The following is an 18,288-nucleotide window of genomic DNA, read 5'->3' on the forward strand; positions in this document are numbered from 1 at the left end:
CAGAGGAGGAAAAATAGCGTGGAATAACTCCTCTCCTTTGTGCTAACAGAGGAGGGTACAGCTTCCTCACTCCAACCCCACCGAGGCAAACCAGTCAGCAGTGCACGCCAGAGCCTCTGTCTCTTCCCCGTCTCATGATGTGCAGCTGGATCACTCTCCCTTCTATCCCCAGGATCGCTTTCAGCACAGTCACAGAAGGGTCAGACTCACAGCTTTAGGAGCCATCAGAAGAGGCTTTCACTCTTCTGCCACCACACCCCCTATACACATGCAATTTCACACATGCAAAGAGACACCATGGATTGGGGAGTTGCACAGAGAGGAGACCACACCCGTTTGCCTGCCTGCAGTTTGACACCAGTAGGGAGGTAATTCCCATCAGGAGTTTCCATAGAGATGACAGAATATGGCCCTAGGGTCCTGCTGCTTCTTTCAGCCCTAATTCTTCAAATCCATAGGAACGGAAGAAACCTTCCCAGCCAAGTGCTGCATATCTTGAAGGTTGGAGAACCCACAGCCTTCTGCTTCATTTCATTTTAAAGATCAATCCCAATGTCACTCCCATAGAAGTAGTGGAAGCCATCTGGCTGGCTTGGCTTTCTCTCCAAAGAAGACCAAATGAGAGTTGGTCACGGGTGAGGATGAGCCCTGACAGTTCCTGCATTTTGGTTCTCCTGCAGCCCACAAAGCTCTCACTGCCTTGCCTGAATTTGAACCCCTTTGGAACCAAATCTACAGATTATCTCTGTAAATCCAAAACAGCACTTATTCACCATGTGAACAACAAATGCCTGGGATGGTTAACAGCACTTAGGTGCAAAAAAGAGCCCCCGCAGGAGCAGGCCCCGGGCCGCAGCTGCAGCCATGGAGAGGAGCCCACGGGGAGCAGGGGCAGAGAGGGACCTTGGAGGAGGGAACTGTATCCTCTTTTTTCATCGGTGCTGAGATTGAGGATCAGGATTTCGTGGTAGGAATTTGTTTAGATGAACCAATTTACCTCCATATGGGTTTTGTATATTTGTTTCACCTTGTCTTGCAGGACCATCTTGGCTGGGTCTGCAGTGTTGTGCAAAAGTGAAGTTTTTCACAATAAAGAGCAGCTTTTTTGGGGGGGGAAAAGGCTGAGGTGGCCTTCATCAGAGTCTTGTGACCTGAAAATGCAGAAAATGGGTGCATGGCTGGCTGGATGGGTGGGTGGGAGTTGGGAATTCAGCCTTGGGATCAGAACTGGGACGTTGTTGGGATAGGAAATGATCAGTGGGATGGGAAGTGATGATGGGGATAGGAACTCATTGGGATGGGAAAAATGGGTTTTATTTTTATTGCATTCAATCCACTTTCTTGACTGTGTTGTACAGTATGGCGTTGTTTTATTACTATAAAATTATGATGATTATTATTTAATCTTATTAATTAAACAATTTTTATACGTTATTATATTATAAATTATAAATATTAATATTTATTATATTGTTTTTATTCCTTTTCTACCCTATTAAACTCTCTTTATCCCAGTGCACTGCTTTGGACTTTAGTTTTCCTTCCGAGTCGTTGTGGATTCACTCCGGATGGGGGGACATTAGTGAACGCCTGTGTGCTTCAGATCCAAGGTCACCTTTGCCCTCAACTCAAGATACATGTTTGCATCTATTGTCGTGAAACAATGTTAACAACATCAACAAAAAAGTTCCCTACTTGCTAGCAGCATCCCTACGTTTGCTGGGGTCTGCTCTGTGCATTTTGAAGACCGTTCCATGCTATTCAGCCCCTTCAGGAGGAAATGGATGGTTCTAGGAAAATGCGTCTTGACCTGATGCAAAGCTGTGACTCAGCACCCTGCAGCCCCCGCAACCCCTGGCATTTTACCTGCAGCCCCTCAAACAACTCTGATGTTCCCTGCATCGACATCAACCACTGCGCTGGGACCTGAGGCCCCTCAAACCCGTGTCACTCGCCCTGCAGCCCCTCCAGCCCCTGGCATGTTCCCTGCAGCACCTCGAGCCCCTGGCATGTTCCCTGCAGCCACTCCAAGCCTGGCATAGGCCCTACAGCTGGCTGCGGGGACTATCCAGAAATCTGCTCCAGAAATACAGTGATGGCAAGGAGCCCTCCACTTCATGCTTCCTTTTTTTTCTAGCTGGAAGCATTCAGAGTTGTCAACGGAATTGGTTTGGAGGAGTAGGAAAGACAGAATTGCCGGGTTTCTGCTTTCTCCCAGAAACTATCAGACCACAACATGACAGTTGTCTTTCTTTTACGTAATTTTACACCTGGATCTTTCTCACTTTTATGAGTGTGGGGTATTCCTTCTTTCTCCCTTTACCTTCCTCTTTCCTTCCTTCCTTCCTTCCTTCCTTCCTTCCTTCCTTCCTTCCTTCCTTCCTTCCTTCCTTCCTTCCTTCCTTCCTTCCTTCCTTCCTTCCTTCCTTCCTTCCCTCCTTTCGTTCTGTCTGTCTGTCTGTCTCTCTTTCTCTCTTTCTGTCCAGCACTGATTTTATGGCTACGTGTGCATATCCACAGTGTACAGTTTTCTCCGTTCCGTTTCTTCCCTGAGTCTTGCCCCTCTTCCCTGCAACTGAACAGCATTGCCTTGATCAAGGAAGTGGCAACATGCGGCTTACACAGTAAACTGCTGAAATTACAGCTATAACCATGGAGCACAGCTGCCGATCAACACAAGACCACCAATCGCTCACATTTCTAAACTGCTCGTCACAATTCTTCCGTATGTAGGCTGTGATGCTGCTCATTTCTTAAGCACCCATCCATTTCTTCTCTTCCCAGACCCTCAAGGTGTCCTGGTCAAACCACCTCCCTTCCTCTTGCCCCATCTGGCTCTCCCACCTTCCTTTTCCCTCAAGGCTCAACTTTTTTTTTTTTTTTTCAGCATAGGAGCTCCATAGAAGCTGCTGCTGCCCACCTCCGAGTTGACTAGGGCTGAACTACTGAAAAAGAAAAGAAAATCTATAAATAAGAGTGAGAGATATTCAGTATTTCTCTATGTTGTCATTTATTGGTGAAGATGAAAGTCTGCAATTCATGTTCATTACACTAGCATGACAACATGACCACAAGGGGGACTGTCTGGTAGTGAAAAGGAACTTCAGCATGGATTAAAAATCTTTGCCTTTCTTTATTCTGAACTGTTTTTCTTATGGCTGCTAGAGAGAGATTCTCTGCCTTAGAAATAAAACTGCCCAGGCTGTTCTGATAAACCTGTAGGGTTAAGGCACTTCTACCAAAACAGATTTCAAAAGGCAAGAAGTCAAAAAGCAACAATTCAGTAATCTGTGTACGCTTCTATATTAAGTTTTAAGATCACCTGGTTTATATTTAGTTCACACAAATTAACCAAACATAGCAGCATACAACCTAAGAAAAGCTTAAGAAATTTATTAGATGCACAGATAAAGTGCTGTAACAGAGAAACTTGTGTAAATCTATTCTAAAATAAATAAGGTACAGTTAAACCACCTTTGACTCATTTTAACTCGGAAAGAAATAACCTAAGTTTTAATCATTTGAATTTTAAGGTCAAGGTGAAATATACCATAACTATAACAGTGGTTGTGATCTGTATCAACTATTTGAGGCTCCTGTTCCTCTTGAGGTCTCCCAGAAACAGGAAGGCTATTGCAAAATGTATCCATTAGACATAGTTCCTTTTACAGAAACATTTTTGTAATAAAGTCTGGTTGCTCAAATACATGTTAAAATATTTAACAAGGAAACAATTTTCTCCTGATCCAGTCAATCTTTTAAACAAGACAATGTATTTTTCCTATGACGCAGCCCACAGGAGGGAACAGAAGTAAACATCCTCCTGAACTGAAGACTGTTTTGCTTGAAGAACTAAACTATTGCATTATTATATGAGAGCAAGAAATATCCATTTGGGTTATCCCTTTCTCCAAACATGGTGCCCAGTGATACATGTATTTTTGCCTTAATCTCAAAGGCCCATTTGTCTCCAGGTAAGGTACGTTAAAAAGAGATTCCCTTTAAGCATCTTATCACAAGATCTCTTACTGCCTTTCCATCCGGGGAAGCTTGTGTGTTAAACTGCCCTTGGAGTTTTGGATGCTACTAGATTTCTGTGCTCTGTTATCCATAATTTCAGGCACTTCGGGGCTAACATGGCTGTTTAAGTCAATGCAATAATATTACCAATATATTCAACACTCAGAAGAGTCACCACAGTTTCCTTCACACACTCAGGATTTCAAATTCTTCTTCCAATTCAAATAGCTTGTCAGTAGATTCAATGAGTTCTGTAAAAAAAGATAAAGAAAAAAATGCTTCTAAAGACATGCCTGATTTTGTTCACTTAAAAAAAAAAAACTTTGAAAGACGCATTCCAGAAAAGTACTTTGTAAGAGTGAAAAAAAAAAATCTGTGCTAGCAATTGTATGGCTTGTTTGGATACATGCCTGCTATATATTGCTTGACACTCACAAAGGATAGTTATTCTACCTGTGATTATTCTTTTATTTGCTAACGAGGAACATAACATTGCACAATTAGGCTTTTAATCGGTGCCTTACCTGCTCCTGTGGTTGTCACTTCTGGTTTTGTTGGAGGTATGAAAGGAGGCCAGTGTGGCGGGTGCTTCTGGACCAGCTCAAACATCCGTAGACTCTGCTGCTTTAGAATCTCCTGAGGACAGAATGCTTTCATTTTAAAAGCTGGCTCGGGGGACGCTTCAAACACAAAACGTGTCTGCTTAATTGAAAGTGTTTTTTAATTACGCATGTCCATCAGGAAAAAAAAGTCTTTATACAGACATACTGTGAAATCCAAGCACCATGGTCTCTGTAATACATCCCTAGTTAAAACACATCTGGAAGACAGATCTCTTGAACTGTACTACAAATTATCAGTCTTATCATCTTTTGATATCAGCTTTGATATCTGCAAACCTGTAATTTTGTTTACATGTAGCAAGCACACTAGGAATGTACAATATTTTCTGCTTTTTAAAAGAAAGTTGCTTGCATAGAACTCTCCTCAAGTTTTCTGTTGATCAATAGCACAAAAGACAGATCTATCAGCTCCTCCAAAGGGGAAAAAAAAAAAAAAAAACGCATCAGATTTTGAAGGACAGGTTTTGGTCAGGAAAAAAGGTGTTCCTGAAGCCAAACGCTATTCCTCTTCAAAGAGAAGTTACCTTCTGTCCTGTATTTCAGTTATTTACAAACTGTTTTCCTTAGATGATTTTTTTTTTTTTTAAATAAATGCCCTTAGAGGTTGATGGTACTTTACATTCAGACGTCTGGTGCTTAGCTTAACAGCTGCATGCAGAAACATCCTCAAGTCTGTTTCCTGTGGCAGCCAGCACCTTCTGTTCTCCCTAGATCAGCAGGAGCTAGAGGCCTGCAGCACTTACAGAATCAGATCTTTAAGATAGCAGGGACTAACAGTCATAATTAGAACACGCAATCTATTATGTCAAACAATAAAAAAGGATCAGGAAGCAAATCATTGATACATCACTACAATATGGCAGTTAAACCTTAGTCATTTAGTGAGAATTAGAAGTTAAAAGCAAGTGTCACCCAGTAACACCTTCAAGTGTGGATGTTTACACCCATTTTCCAACTGGCAGGGTTTGTGGCTGGTAAAGTGCTGAACAATTTCCAATTAGCAATTCAGTAGTATTGCCTTACCCTGATGCTTTAATGCATTCTTCTCCATGGCTCATACAATTTGTATACAAAGGAAAATGCAAAGGAAAATTTTACAAAAAACAGACAATAAAAACCAGACTTTATAAAGAACAAATCGAGATGCTAAGTTCCCACTCTTACCTTTTGTACAAGACTACACCGGTTATCAAAATCACATTCTTCTTTGCAAAAGAAGCCCTTAGGGGAAAAAACAAACACACAGAGTTTTACCTTTGCAGATGGTAGGTATGTGGTACCAGCAGGTAAGGCGGTTTGACCTCTGATACAGTAATGCCCTGTACGATCAGTAGATATAAGACTCCAAATATGTGGCAGCTCTAGGGAGAGAACCCAAGGGGAGAACAAGGCCCTGCAAACCCCTAACGAAATAGTCAAGCAAAAAATAGCAGCAGCTCCTGTGTGCTCCTCCATGGAGCGCCACCCAGTTCCTACAGTCCAGGTATCAGCAGAAGCTGAAAACTTGTAGATGATGGACCACCTAAGGAACATTTCCATTCTGGTATCTATACTGAAAATATTTGCTCTTCATTATGATTTTGTCTGTCTCGTTGCATCATGCCACATTTTGCACAGTTACGTAGTTAAGTATTAAAACAAAACAAAACAAAAAAACTTTCTAAAAAGCAGCAGTATTAAAAAACAGGTATGTGAATGAATGACAGATACCGGTATCTTTACAGATTGTTTAAAGCTTTAGAAACACATCCCACTGGTGACAACTGCCAATCACCCAATCACAGGATACTGGCATGGGATCAGATCCAATTTTTCCAAATACCACAGTACCCCCATGACATTTTGGGTGAATTACAAATAATACATTTGTATTTGTAATTTGGGGTGAAATACAATAATTCCACTTAAACATTTTCAACTTACGATAGAAAGTAAGTTTAAGTAACTTGTCTAGAGGTGACCAAACATAAAGTAGTGATAGAATAAAACACGTAAACCTGTTTCAGTTCCTTGCTCTGACCATTATAATGCCTCTTGAAAGAAGTAAAAGCTGCTCAGTAAAGAAAACAAAGCGAGCTCCTACAGTACAGACAGCTCCCCACTTGCCCTAAGATTCTTGATGTAGTTATGTACAAACTACTATGTGTTGATCACAGAAGACAGCTTTGTGATCTTGGTTCTGTTCAAGGAGATGCATTGCTGCCCTTACCAATGTAGAGAGACATTACTTTGAGATAAAGTACATGCATTCAAGATTTCCTGACACTTACTAAAGCTACTGAAGGGTCCAAATTCATGATCTTCATTCTATGTGGGGCTTCCTGGCAGTGGAAACTCTCATCGTCAACCGTGCCATTTTCTTCTGAATCTACAGAGCTTTGAGTGGTGTGAGGGTCCAGATAGATCAGCTCATTGCCTGGATGGGTAAAAGCCGTATGTTAAAAATAAGCAAGTGACATTAATAAGCACTTGGTCCAGAACTGTAAAATAGAAATTAGATTGCCATTGCAGTCAGTATAATCTAGACTTTCCAGCTAGGGATTCTTTAAGAGAATCGGAAGGTTTAGACACAGCGTTTCCCACAGGGTATTTAGTATAACTTCCTATTGTCACCTATTACTGTAATTTTTTGGTTGGTTATGTTCTATCTTTGTCACATACTTTTATTTTTCCATGTGAGATCCAGTACTTTTTTTTTTTTTTTTTTTAAATCTCAAGTGTTGTAAACACTAACATTTGACAGATTAAAAGGTACAGGATGTTCACAGATGCAATCTGTAATCCCATTAGGCATTCATTCAGAAATTGGAACAAAAAAGCCTAACTAAAACAGGTTAGGTTTTACAAAAGGACAAAATAGGGTTGCAAAATTTTGGCCCAAAGTGGGGTGAAATCTGAAGGAATGCATTTTAAATTAATTAGAGCAATACTTAATAACAGAAGGTATGCAAAAGGTGAAAAAGATACTGCTATCAGAAACAGTTTTGAAATACAAGAAAATAAAAGTGACATTTGACCAATACACTTGTCAAATGCTATCAGCTATTCTCAGTATGTTGCTCTTTTTGATGTCATCACTTATTTTTACACCTAGCTTTGCTGTTAACTTTCTGCTCCTGTTAAGGATCATCTCATACTGTTTCTAAACTCTTTTAGATATGCTTCTTCATTTATTTTATTCTATTCTCATCTTTCTTTACTTCTAGAGGTTCACGCTTAGACCCCTTACTATTTCCCCTTCAAAAAATGTTCTCTTTTGATCATCTGCACATTTGGAATAAGTTTCTTTTTTCCTTACCTAAAAATCCTATGAAATAATAGGCATTATTTGGTTTCCCTCCTAATGCTCCCAAAGACTGTGGCATCTTAAAGCATTCCTAGGAGTTCAAAAGGAATAAAGGAAATTGTAATTCATTTCTTTACTGACATCACAGATACCCAAACTTATTTGACAGTAACGAGCAATGAATTGAAAGAAAACCTTACTTTAAATGCATCAATATATACGGGATTTATGTGATTTATCCCTAGTCGTAGAGGTATAATAAGCAAGAGGGCTTTCCAGCCTGTGCAGAGTCCTCCTGCCTTCTTGCTTCGGCCAAGAGCACTTCTGTGCAAATGTGCACTGCTGTGGGACGCGCTGCTGCTCTGAGGAGGGCACCAGCACATTTTTTCTGCGGGAATAAAACTAGAAATCAGTCAACGCACAGAGGAACACAAAGCAGATCTTCCTCTCAGTAGTGAATTAAGCTAGTTTGCCAGGGATCTTTATAGGGCACCCAAGACAAAACGAGCCGGGCATGGCAATTACAGCTATTTAGTAGAAGTAATTCTAGCAGACAGTATGTGCTGGCACGTCCAAGTGAGACGTTAGATCAATGATTGGGGGATGACAATTTAAGACTGCAGTGACATGTCCTATTAATGTTATTAATAGTGTCAAGCTTTGCCTATAAAACGCCAGAGAAATGAAATGGCAGCAATGATGACAGTAGAAATTCTTCAAGGAGCTCTTCACATCCAGTGATGTGAGCACGAAGTTGGCATCAGGGATCAAAAAACCACAACTGAGTTTGTATGTCCTTCTTCCCTCTTCTTACCCTTGCAAGACAAACCCATGGCCCCCCAAGTATTTGTTCATGTTTAGATACATGCTGGCAAATGGAGTCAAATCAGAAACTGTTACCAGAAAACTGATGAGGTGTCACTTCCTGATGTCTTCAATGACCACCGTATTGTCCATAGATACATAAACTGCTAATGAATTCCATTCATCAAATAAAGCAAGCTTCCTAGAAAACATTAAGGTACTAATTAATATAAACTAGTTGGATCAAAAGGGTAGCTTTACACTCAGAACCATTTATTTATTTTTTTTTTCTTAAGAAAAAACATCCTTTCTGCATTTTTTAAAGTCTCCACGTAAGAAAAAGAAAACTTTAAACATTAAATGTTTAATATCTTTAGAAAAATAGGTACTGAGTGGTACCAGGAAAAACATATGCGCTGCACCATGTGCAAACTGTTTTGTCTTACTGCTAAGTGCAGTGACAGTAACAGTTCAACTACATCAAGTTTATTACTTTTTATTGCACTCGACAGTCTCTGCACTGGGTTCTTGCCCAATTGTGTCTTTTCTCATCTGGAAAAGAAAAAAATTCCTATGCCAGTTTTGCAGATTACTTTTTGCTTAAGAAATTCCACTGAATTCAGTGGAATTACTTCTGCCTGAGCCTGCGTGCACAGCAGAAATGGGGCGTTAAAAGCTAAATCAGCTAAGGGTTTGGGGCACCAAAACTTCAGTGGGAGACAGCAGCACACAGTTTTATGTCCACTTCTGCAAAATCCAAACCTTTGGGGAAGGGAGCTACACTCTTAAGCTGCACTGGCAGAATTAGCTGTTTCAAATAAGCCAGAAAGAAATGGGGGTGAGCGTTTCACCATGAAAAACTTGGCCATGAAAGATCTGGAGTCCAGGGCATGCTTCAGCTCCCCTCCCTCTTCAGATCATGTGCCTGTTCCAGGGTGTCAAAGACTTGCTGCTGAGCTCGCAGGCCCCTGCCTGAGGTAAGACACCTCCACGTACCCCTGGAGAACTGAGCAGCCTCAGTTCCTTTCAGTGTGGCTCCCAGACTATGAGGAGCTGCCCATCTTTATCCAGTAGCTTTTGCTGGCAGAACTGCTGCTCAGAAAGGGAGGAATTGCAGCTCAGTTCCCTCCTCAGCCGAGATGGCTTCTCTCTGATGTTTCACACCACCACTCCGACCTACACGGTGGCACTCTCGACCTGCCAGAGCTGTGCCACTGTGCAGAAAGGAATATACATCTGTGGTGTGACTGGTGAGGGCATGCAGACGGCATAGCAGGAGACTTTCCTGCAGTTTCTTCTCCTCAGGCTCTTCCTTTATTAAAATTTAGAGGTCACCCATTCCCAACTCAGTACCTGCACACCGAGCTGTGGCATGACATTCCATGCTGCACTTGTAAATAGATGGCAAGTACATTCCTGACTGTGGGACAGGGGGATATGCAGCCTTCAAAACTCTGCCTGGGCCTTCTCTTGGCTGCCCCAGGGGAGTACGTTCTGAATGAGACTGGTATGATCTCACTTACTTTAGTACTTGAGCAACTGTATTTGGTCCAAACCATTCTCCAATTGACTTCCCCTCTCCAACACCCACCTGTGCTGTTTTCACAGTGAAAAAAAGACACACGTACACAAAATCAAAGAAAAATGAGACCATAAAGAATGTGGGAACAATATACAGTAAATACCGTCACTGTCAAACATTCTAGAGTAACTGCAATCTGTATTTAGCAATAACAATTATTTTCTCAATCTATGCTCTTTTCAAAACTTAGGGAGTGCCAGTTTCTTTAATAAACAAAAGGCTTCTAAACTATAACGAGAATTACAAGTTAACAAATGTTAGTGCCCTTTATTACAAATTACAGCAATAAGCTACAAGACTGTCTATTCTAACATTACTGACTCTGGTACCCAAGGCTTACAGAGTTTATCAAGAGCTACATTCTAGTACATGGCTTTATTTAGGTCTCAGGGAATGTTTCTGTACTACTAGTCTTTGCGCCCATCTGCATACCTTTTTATTTTTGTATAAGCATACACCTTGTCTTCACATCCACTTTTTAAAATTATGAATTAACATACTGCAAATTAGTGATTCAACACAGTAGAAATTTCAGTGGAAAAAACCTGAAAGTTTATGTTTGTTCTTACCCATCTGGTGGATTGAATAACAGCAAGCCTTCCTGTTGAGAAAGCATCGTAGGATTCTGTGATATTCTTCTGGTTGTTTTTTGTGTTTTTCCCATTGCCAATCTGAAAGGAAAAATTGATATAGAATAAAAAATGGTGACGTTTTCATTACACTGATCAAATGTCTAGACAGCAGAAAGCTTTATAATGAGATGTTAAAAGACATTTCAATTCATCTCGAATATTTACATTTTGTGTAGAGCTCCTAGAATTCCAAGCTTGTTATTTATCATCAAGCTGCCCTTTATCATCATAGGCTAGATTGTAAAAACAGGGAAAATAAAACAAAACAAAAACATCAACTGCAAACATATTCTGACGGATCATGCTGCGTGTTGATAGCCATTCCAGTATCTCTGAGCTTCCAAGATTATTTAAAAGTACAGGCTGTGTTTAGACCTTGTTGGATTTCTAAGCACCCATTAAATAACAACATAAGATCCATACAGAAAGTCCAAACACTCCACTGGCAGCATCCTGGGATGTGACATGCACGCTTCAGAGCTTGCACCAGGGGGGTTTGGACCTCGTGCTGCTGACAAGTGAGTAGTGAAGAGAAGGGTAAGAGCACTGTCCCACGGTGGCAGGTTTTCCCTTGGCCTCAACTTGGGTGTTACACTAAAAGGTTTATAAAATAATGGCGACAGGATTCCCCATTTGTTCTCCTTCTATGCCTATTTCTCTCCTTCAGGCTGGGATGATTTCACCCAGCTGAATATGAATTGATTCATTAGGAACTGTTACCAGGGCATCAAAGAAAGTCTCACTAATAAATTCAGGGTTTGTGCTTTTAATGGAGTACTTACGAAGAAGCGTCTGCAGACAATACCGAAGTTCCCTCAGGACCAGCACTCACCTCTCCCTAAGTGTCTGCAGATCAGTGCTTGGGCCAGCATCATCTGCCCGCATCGCAGCATACATCCCCAGCCAGCGTCCGACGAAGGACCCGTGCCTCCTGTTAGGAAAGTTCAGCACAATCAGTGCAGGCTTTCAACTGGGTGCAGCACCACAGAGGACATTTCAGAGTGCTAGAAAACAGATAGGGCTGCTGAAGCCTCCATGAACTGTCCTACAGATAAAAGGCACACAGCAAGACTTTGGTTCCATGCTGTTGGTCTAATTCTAATCTCTGCATTGCACAAATAAACAAAATTCATTTATTCCTTGTGGAGCTGACTTACTCTTTTCATTCTTCAAGCAGCATTCACAAACCATTTACTGCATGCTATACAACATGATCACCTGTTTACATACAGACATAAATAAACACTGATTTTAATAATCTTCATGTTTGCATAAACAGTTAAAATGATGCTCAAAATGCGCTAATACTCTAGAAATATTTTCCCAGCCTACGATGCCATCACTTATCTTGCTATTTAATTTAGAACAATGCAGCAAATCTGCAGTATACTCACCAATAGGCGAAAACTTTCTTCTATACGTAAACCACGTTAAACCACAGTAAACCACACGTGAACACACCTTGGCTTATTGTCTGACTTTGGCTTATGGTGCGTCTGTTGCTGTGTCCAGCACAGTGCAGCCCCTAAATTGCTACCAAAACCTTGCCACAAACCTCAATCCCCCTGTTAAAAGAGACCCTCTTGTTTGTTGCCCTTCTTTCGACACTCTCTAACAGGTTTATGTCTTCATACATATATATACAACAAAACATCAAAGAGCTCAGCAAGGTCCACCAAGGAAAGGAAGCAATGCAGGAGAAAGAAGACAGGACAAGAGGGAGAATGGGCAGCATAAGGGAGGAGGCAGCCAGTGGCCTTAAAAACAAAGCCTAAAAAATAACTTCCACTAGTGGGACATAGTGAATTGGAGCTCTGGGGTCTGCATCTAGAGATGTCTTTTCTATTTATCGTCTTGTTGCGGAGATGGGTCCTCTGGCTTTGGTTGTGTTTTTTCATGTTGGGCAATTATCTCCCAAGAAGAACCCCCTGTTGGACAGAAAGGTAGAGGTGTGCTCCAGAAACACAGTGATGGCAAGGAGTCCTCCACTTCATTCTGGCATTTTTTTCCAGCTGGAAGCATTCCCAGTTGTCAACGGAATTGGTTTTGAGGAGTAGGAAAGACAGCATTGCTGGATTTCTGCTTTCTCCTCCATCCTATCAGACCACATCATGAGAGTTGTCTTTGTTTGATGTTCCTATGTCGCGTTCTGTTATTCTATATTTTTTTCTCTCTGATGTGATTTTATGTTCTTCTGTTATGTTATGTTCTTATGTTCACAACAGGAGTCCTTGCCAACACCGCCTCACAGACACCTGGGCCAAAGAGCAGGGCCTTGAGCGGCTAGCTCACCATGACAGAGCTCATTTCCTTCCCAGTAGCTGCCAGGTGCCCTCTGGGGGCATTTTGGGGCTACAGCATGGGAAGACTTCCTTGGGGTGGGAAGCCATTGGGCTAGGAAATGGGCAATGTTCCCTAGGAAGGAAATCCCTGGGAAGCAAAAGCCTTGGGATGGGAAGTCTTGAATGGGGTGGGTACCATTCCCTGGGGAAGGAAGTGCTTGGAGAAGTCCTCCAAGAGAGGGGAATTCTTTGGGACGAGGTCTCTTTGGCTGAAGAAACGCTTCGTGTTGATGGGGCAGATTTCGTCTGGGTTGCTGGGAATGTGCCATGCGGTGAAATGGCAAGGATGGGCACTGCCGCTGAGGCCGAGAAGCTGGTCCTGGGCTGGGCAAGCCTTGGGCCGGGCAAGTGGTGGTGTGGAAGCGTCCTGGGCATGGCAAGTGCTGCGTGGGAGGGAAAGCCTGCTGGGGATGGCCAAGTCTTGCGCTGGGCAGCCTGCTTGGCTCCAAAGCCTGCAGTCCTCCCCAAGATGTCGGCGAGGGGCTGGTCAGCCGTTGGGACGGAACCCCCGTTGCCCGCGTTCCCCAAGCAACCGCCCCACTCTCCAGCCACCATGGCAGGTCCAGCAGCCGGCTCCCGCTCCTCCTGGGGCTGCGGCCCTGCTGGCGAGCCCAGCGCCCCAGAGCAACATGCGGCTTACACAGTAACCTGCTGAAATTACAGCTATAACCATGGAGCACAGCTGCCGATCAACACAAGACCACCAATCGCTCACATTTCTAAACTGCTCGTCACAATTCTTCCGTATATAGGCTGTGATGCTGCTCATTTCTTAAGCACCCATCCATTTCTTCTCTTCCCAGACCCTCAAGGTGTCCTGGTCAAACCACCTCCCTTCCTCTTGCCCCATCTGGCTCTCCCACCTTCCTTTTCCCTCAAGGCTCAACTTTTTTTTTTTTTTTTCAGCATAGGAGCTCCATAGAAGCTGCTGCTGCCCGCCTCCGAGTTGACTAGGGCTAAACTACTGAAAAAGAAAAGAAAAGCTATAAATAATAGTGAGAGATGGTGAATACCTAACCATCTCTTAAAAGCAGGAATTGAAGAGAATAAGTAATTGATAAATGGAGTTAAGATTGGAGAGAAAAAAATCCACTGTTGCAATCAATAGAGTTAAGAAGTTTTTCAAGTACATTAGGAACAAAATTTAGACTAATGACACTGATCTGATATGGGATGGGTATTGCTTCAGTGAGAAATGATGGAAAAAAACACAACACAACACATGTGTATGTGTTGCTGGGTATTTGTAAAAAAAAAAAAAAAGAAAAAAAAACAGGTTAATGAAAACTGCATGCTCAATTAGATGATTTTTTTGTTGTCATTGGTAGGGAATTGTGTGCTTTACAACACAATATGTGTTATATATATATATTATATATGTTTTATATATGTTTTATATATGTTTTATATATGTTTTAATAAAATAAGGAAATGATATTTTTTTTCTACGTTTGTGGTTTCCAAACTGTAGTTAATAAACATTAAACAAGATGCAATAGGATCTCGTTAACTCTTTTGTTTGAAAAAACAGTGGCTCAGTTGAAAAAACTGGTGCTCTACTAAGCTAGTGAGTGAACAAGAGAGAAATCCTCTGCTAGATGACTTGACAAATTGGGTCTGAAAATAGTGTTGAGGCAGAATAATCCACGATTTTTGCCTTGGGTGCACAGAGGGATTGGGTGTTGTAGACTTCTTTTATTCTTCATTAAGATAAACATTTTCAAAAATGTGCTTGTTCAACCTTGCTCCCACTGTGTGCATGGGAGGGAGGTAACTGAAAGTGGGGAGCGTTGCTTGGATCCTGCAAGTGGCTGAGGTCCAGTGGGGTTGGAGGCTTTCTTCCTCCTTTTGGAAATGCAAAGCAACCCTGCACCTCCCCTGCACTTGCAGAAGGATCATGACAGCCCAAAGCACAGCGGCTTTGTAATTGCTGCACACACTTCGATCGGATTTACGTGGCAAGGGTTTGGTATCAGGGGCCTGCAGGGATGGCATCTGTGAGAACAATCCAGACAACAGCCAGCTCCAGATAGCTCCAAAAGGGCCCCGGCGCTTGCCAGAGCTGAGCCAATAAGCGATGTTGTTTGCACCTCTGGGAGAGCAGATGTAAGCAGGGGGAAATACTGCTGCACAACAGAAGCTGGAAGAGCAAGGAGTGAGAAGCAGCCCTGCAGCCCCCAAGGTGAGTGCAGCAGGAGGCAGGAGGTGCTCCAGGCTCACAGCAGCAGTTCCCCTGCGGGCTGTGCAGGGAGAGGCCCCTGGTGGAGCAGGCTGTCCCCCTGCACCCATGGGTCCCACATGGAGCAGATCTCCACGCTGCTGCCCCCCTGTGGGTGGAGGAGCCCCCGGTGGAGCAGGTGGCTGTGGCCTGGAGGAGGCTGCGGCCTGTGGAGAGCCCCCGCAGGAGCAGGCCCCGGGCCGCAGCTGCAGCCATGGAGAGGAGCCCCCGCAGGAGCAGGGGGGCTGGGGGGAGCTGCCGCCCAGCCGTGGGGGACCCGTGCTGGAGCAGTTTGCTCCTGGGGGATGGATGGATGGATGGATGGAGCCCGTGGGACGGAGCCGTGTGGGAGCAGTGCTTGAGGAGCTGCTGCCTGTGGGCAGCCCGTGTGGGATCAGCTGGGGAAGGACGGCATCCCATGGGAGGGACCCCACGGGGAGCAGGGGCAGGGAGGGACCCTGAGGGTCACTCTGCTGAGTCTGCTTTGCCCGTCACGATACTTGTTGAGCCATCGCCCTGTCCTTATCTCAGCCCTGGAGCCCTTTGCATCGTATTTTCTCCCCCTTTCCCTTTGAGGAGGGGGAGTGAGAGAGCGGCCGTGGTGGAACTCGGCTGCCCACCCACTTCGAACCACCGCAGTTGCAAAGTCCTGGGAAAGATTTCTTTCAAGAAATTAAACAAGGTGTTTAACAAAGAAATGCAGAGTTTCCTTTTGAAGGCTTCCTGGAGAATTGGGCTTCTTTCCTATTCCCAGCTCAGAGGAAGGGAATTGTTGATTTCACCTTCTTTTTTCTGACATGGAAATCAAAGGTGAACTGCTCTACAAGGACGGGCAATGTCTCAGAATCAAGCTCTTTTGCTCTGTAGTCCTTTCTCAAGGAAAAGATTGATCACACACCTTCCACAGATGTAGGGGAGCAGAGAATAATTTGGGAACTACTCTAATTCAAGTCAGTTTGGGCATAGTGGTACTTCCCTAGCTGTTTCTGAGACAGACGCATTAGCAACAGAGAGTGTTGTGCCGTCACTGGGAGGTGCCTGCGGTGATGACTTCAGAAACAGAACTGAATTGTGTCACCACAGCACTTTGGCAACAGCTGCCTCTGTGCACGTTTAGCTGGGAGGCACAGAGAAGGGTGCTGGATGCGATGAAACCACGTGAGGATTTGTGGATCTCCCCTTGAGGTGCACAGAGAGGGACCATGCCCTTCTGTAAGTGTTTTGATGCTTGGCTGCGGAAAAAAATGTGGTTTTGTTGTGAATGCTTCATTGTAGTATTCTGTAGTTTGTGTCAAGTCCTTACAGAAGCCTCAAGGTTGGTACTTTGCTCAGTGATGGAGCTGCACAGAGTGAGAACAGACCCAATGTACGGGTGAGGGCCTCTGCACGTTCTCTTCTTCCTACAGACGATCAACAAATAAGGGGAGACAGAGAAGAGTGTGCTGTGGTCCTCCCATAGACCGCAAGTACTAAAGCATAAACAAGAGGCTTAAGAGTCCCCCTGTCATGTTAAAATTCAGGCAGCAATGGACTTCCTCACACGGGCTGGCCTGTCGACTAGTGTCTCAGGCTGTGGCGTATAAAGATGCACTCCATCTGCTTTCAGGGTAGCAACGGCAGTGGGCAAGCTGCCTGACCTTAACATTTGTCATTTCATTTCTCACCTGAGTTTTGGTGGTTCTCCACAATTCATTCTTGGTCTAGAAAAAAAAAAAAAAAAAAGTGAATTTGGATCAAAATAAAAGGATAAAAGGATTTCCTTTCCATTAATTACATGTTCTTACCTTTGTAACAGATTTGGTTATTGACTTAGAAGGCAAATATCTGGCCAGACTGCAAGACTTGTGCTCGCAGCGTGGGACAGCTCTCGTAAAGGTGATTCAGGGCAGTTTCTGGAAAACAAGACATCAGATCTCCCAAACAGCTTTCTTTGTGCTAATGTAGGAAGGGTGAGTAAGTGTAAAGGTAAGAGCCCAGATACCGTAAGAAGCAGAAAGTGTGAAGGAAACTTCCTTCTGGCTGATACAGCTCCATATCTAGTTGTCAAGTATGAAGAGAGCAGTGCTAAGTTTCTTGGGGAGAGGTAAAAAAGAAGAGACTGGGAGATTGTAAAAGGAAAAAGTGGGATTCCCTATTTCAGGAAATCCTAGGAACTGGAAATAGAGATTGGAAGAGTGCTTTAAGCCAAGACAGACATGTTTTAAAACTAAAACCTAGGAGTTGAATGAACCAAGAAATGAATCCCTTTTGATTATGCAGTTGCGTCCAGTGTTATCTTGGGAAATATGGTTTCCACATAAAACGTATCTGGGGCTTGAAGTTCTCCTAAGGCCCTTCTCTGTGTATTCCCTACTGTTTGGTAAGCGCTGAGGTCACACTGCAGACAGCAGCACGTCCTCTCCCCACTACTTAGCTGTCTGTTCTCACAACACGTCTAGGAACAGAATGGCTTGGACACAACTGCGCCTAGGACCGAGTTCATTCAAGCTGCTGGACGAGGTAAAAGCTCTGGACAAGCGAAGGGGAGGGAGGGATGGGTGGACATACAATATGATCACTAATCTCATTTCTCTAAGAATCCTGGCTGAGAAAACAAAACAAAACAGAATCAAAAAGAACAGAACAGAACAGAACAGAACAAATGAAGCAAGCAGCTAGCTTGCTGGAGACATTGTCTAGGAAGCAGTGAAAACACTTGCAAACAAAAACACGTCAAAGGACTAACTCTTTGAGCTTAATTCTAATCCAACAGCATAACCTCAAAGTCCTGTTTCTGTTCGT

General features: G+C 43.3%; 1 long non-coding RNA gene across 1 annotated transcript; it reads right to left on the reverse strand.

The window, feature by feature from the left end:
- Positions 1-6,918: 6,918 nt before the first annotated feature.
- On the reverse strand, positions 6,919-8,268 carry LOC139999609 (uncharacterized). Its single transcript, XR_011805082.1, has 3 exons — positions 8,130-8,268; positions 7,942-8,020; positions 6,919-7,059 (listed from the first exon to the last, which is right to left on the reverse strand). It is a non-coding gene; the product is annotated as an uncharacterized lncRNA (long non-coding RNA).
- Between the last annotated feature and the right edge of the window lie 10,020 nt (positions 8,269-18,288).

This window comes from Anas platyrhynchos, chromosome 27, assembly GCF_047663525.1.
Source record: "Anas platyrhynchos isolate ZD024472 breed Pekin duck chromosome 27, IASCAAS_PekinDuck_T2T, whole genome shotgun sequence".
Lineage (NCBI taxonomy): Eukaryota > Metazoa > Chordata > Aves > Anseriformes > Anatidae > Anas > Anas platyrhynchos.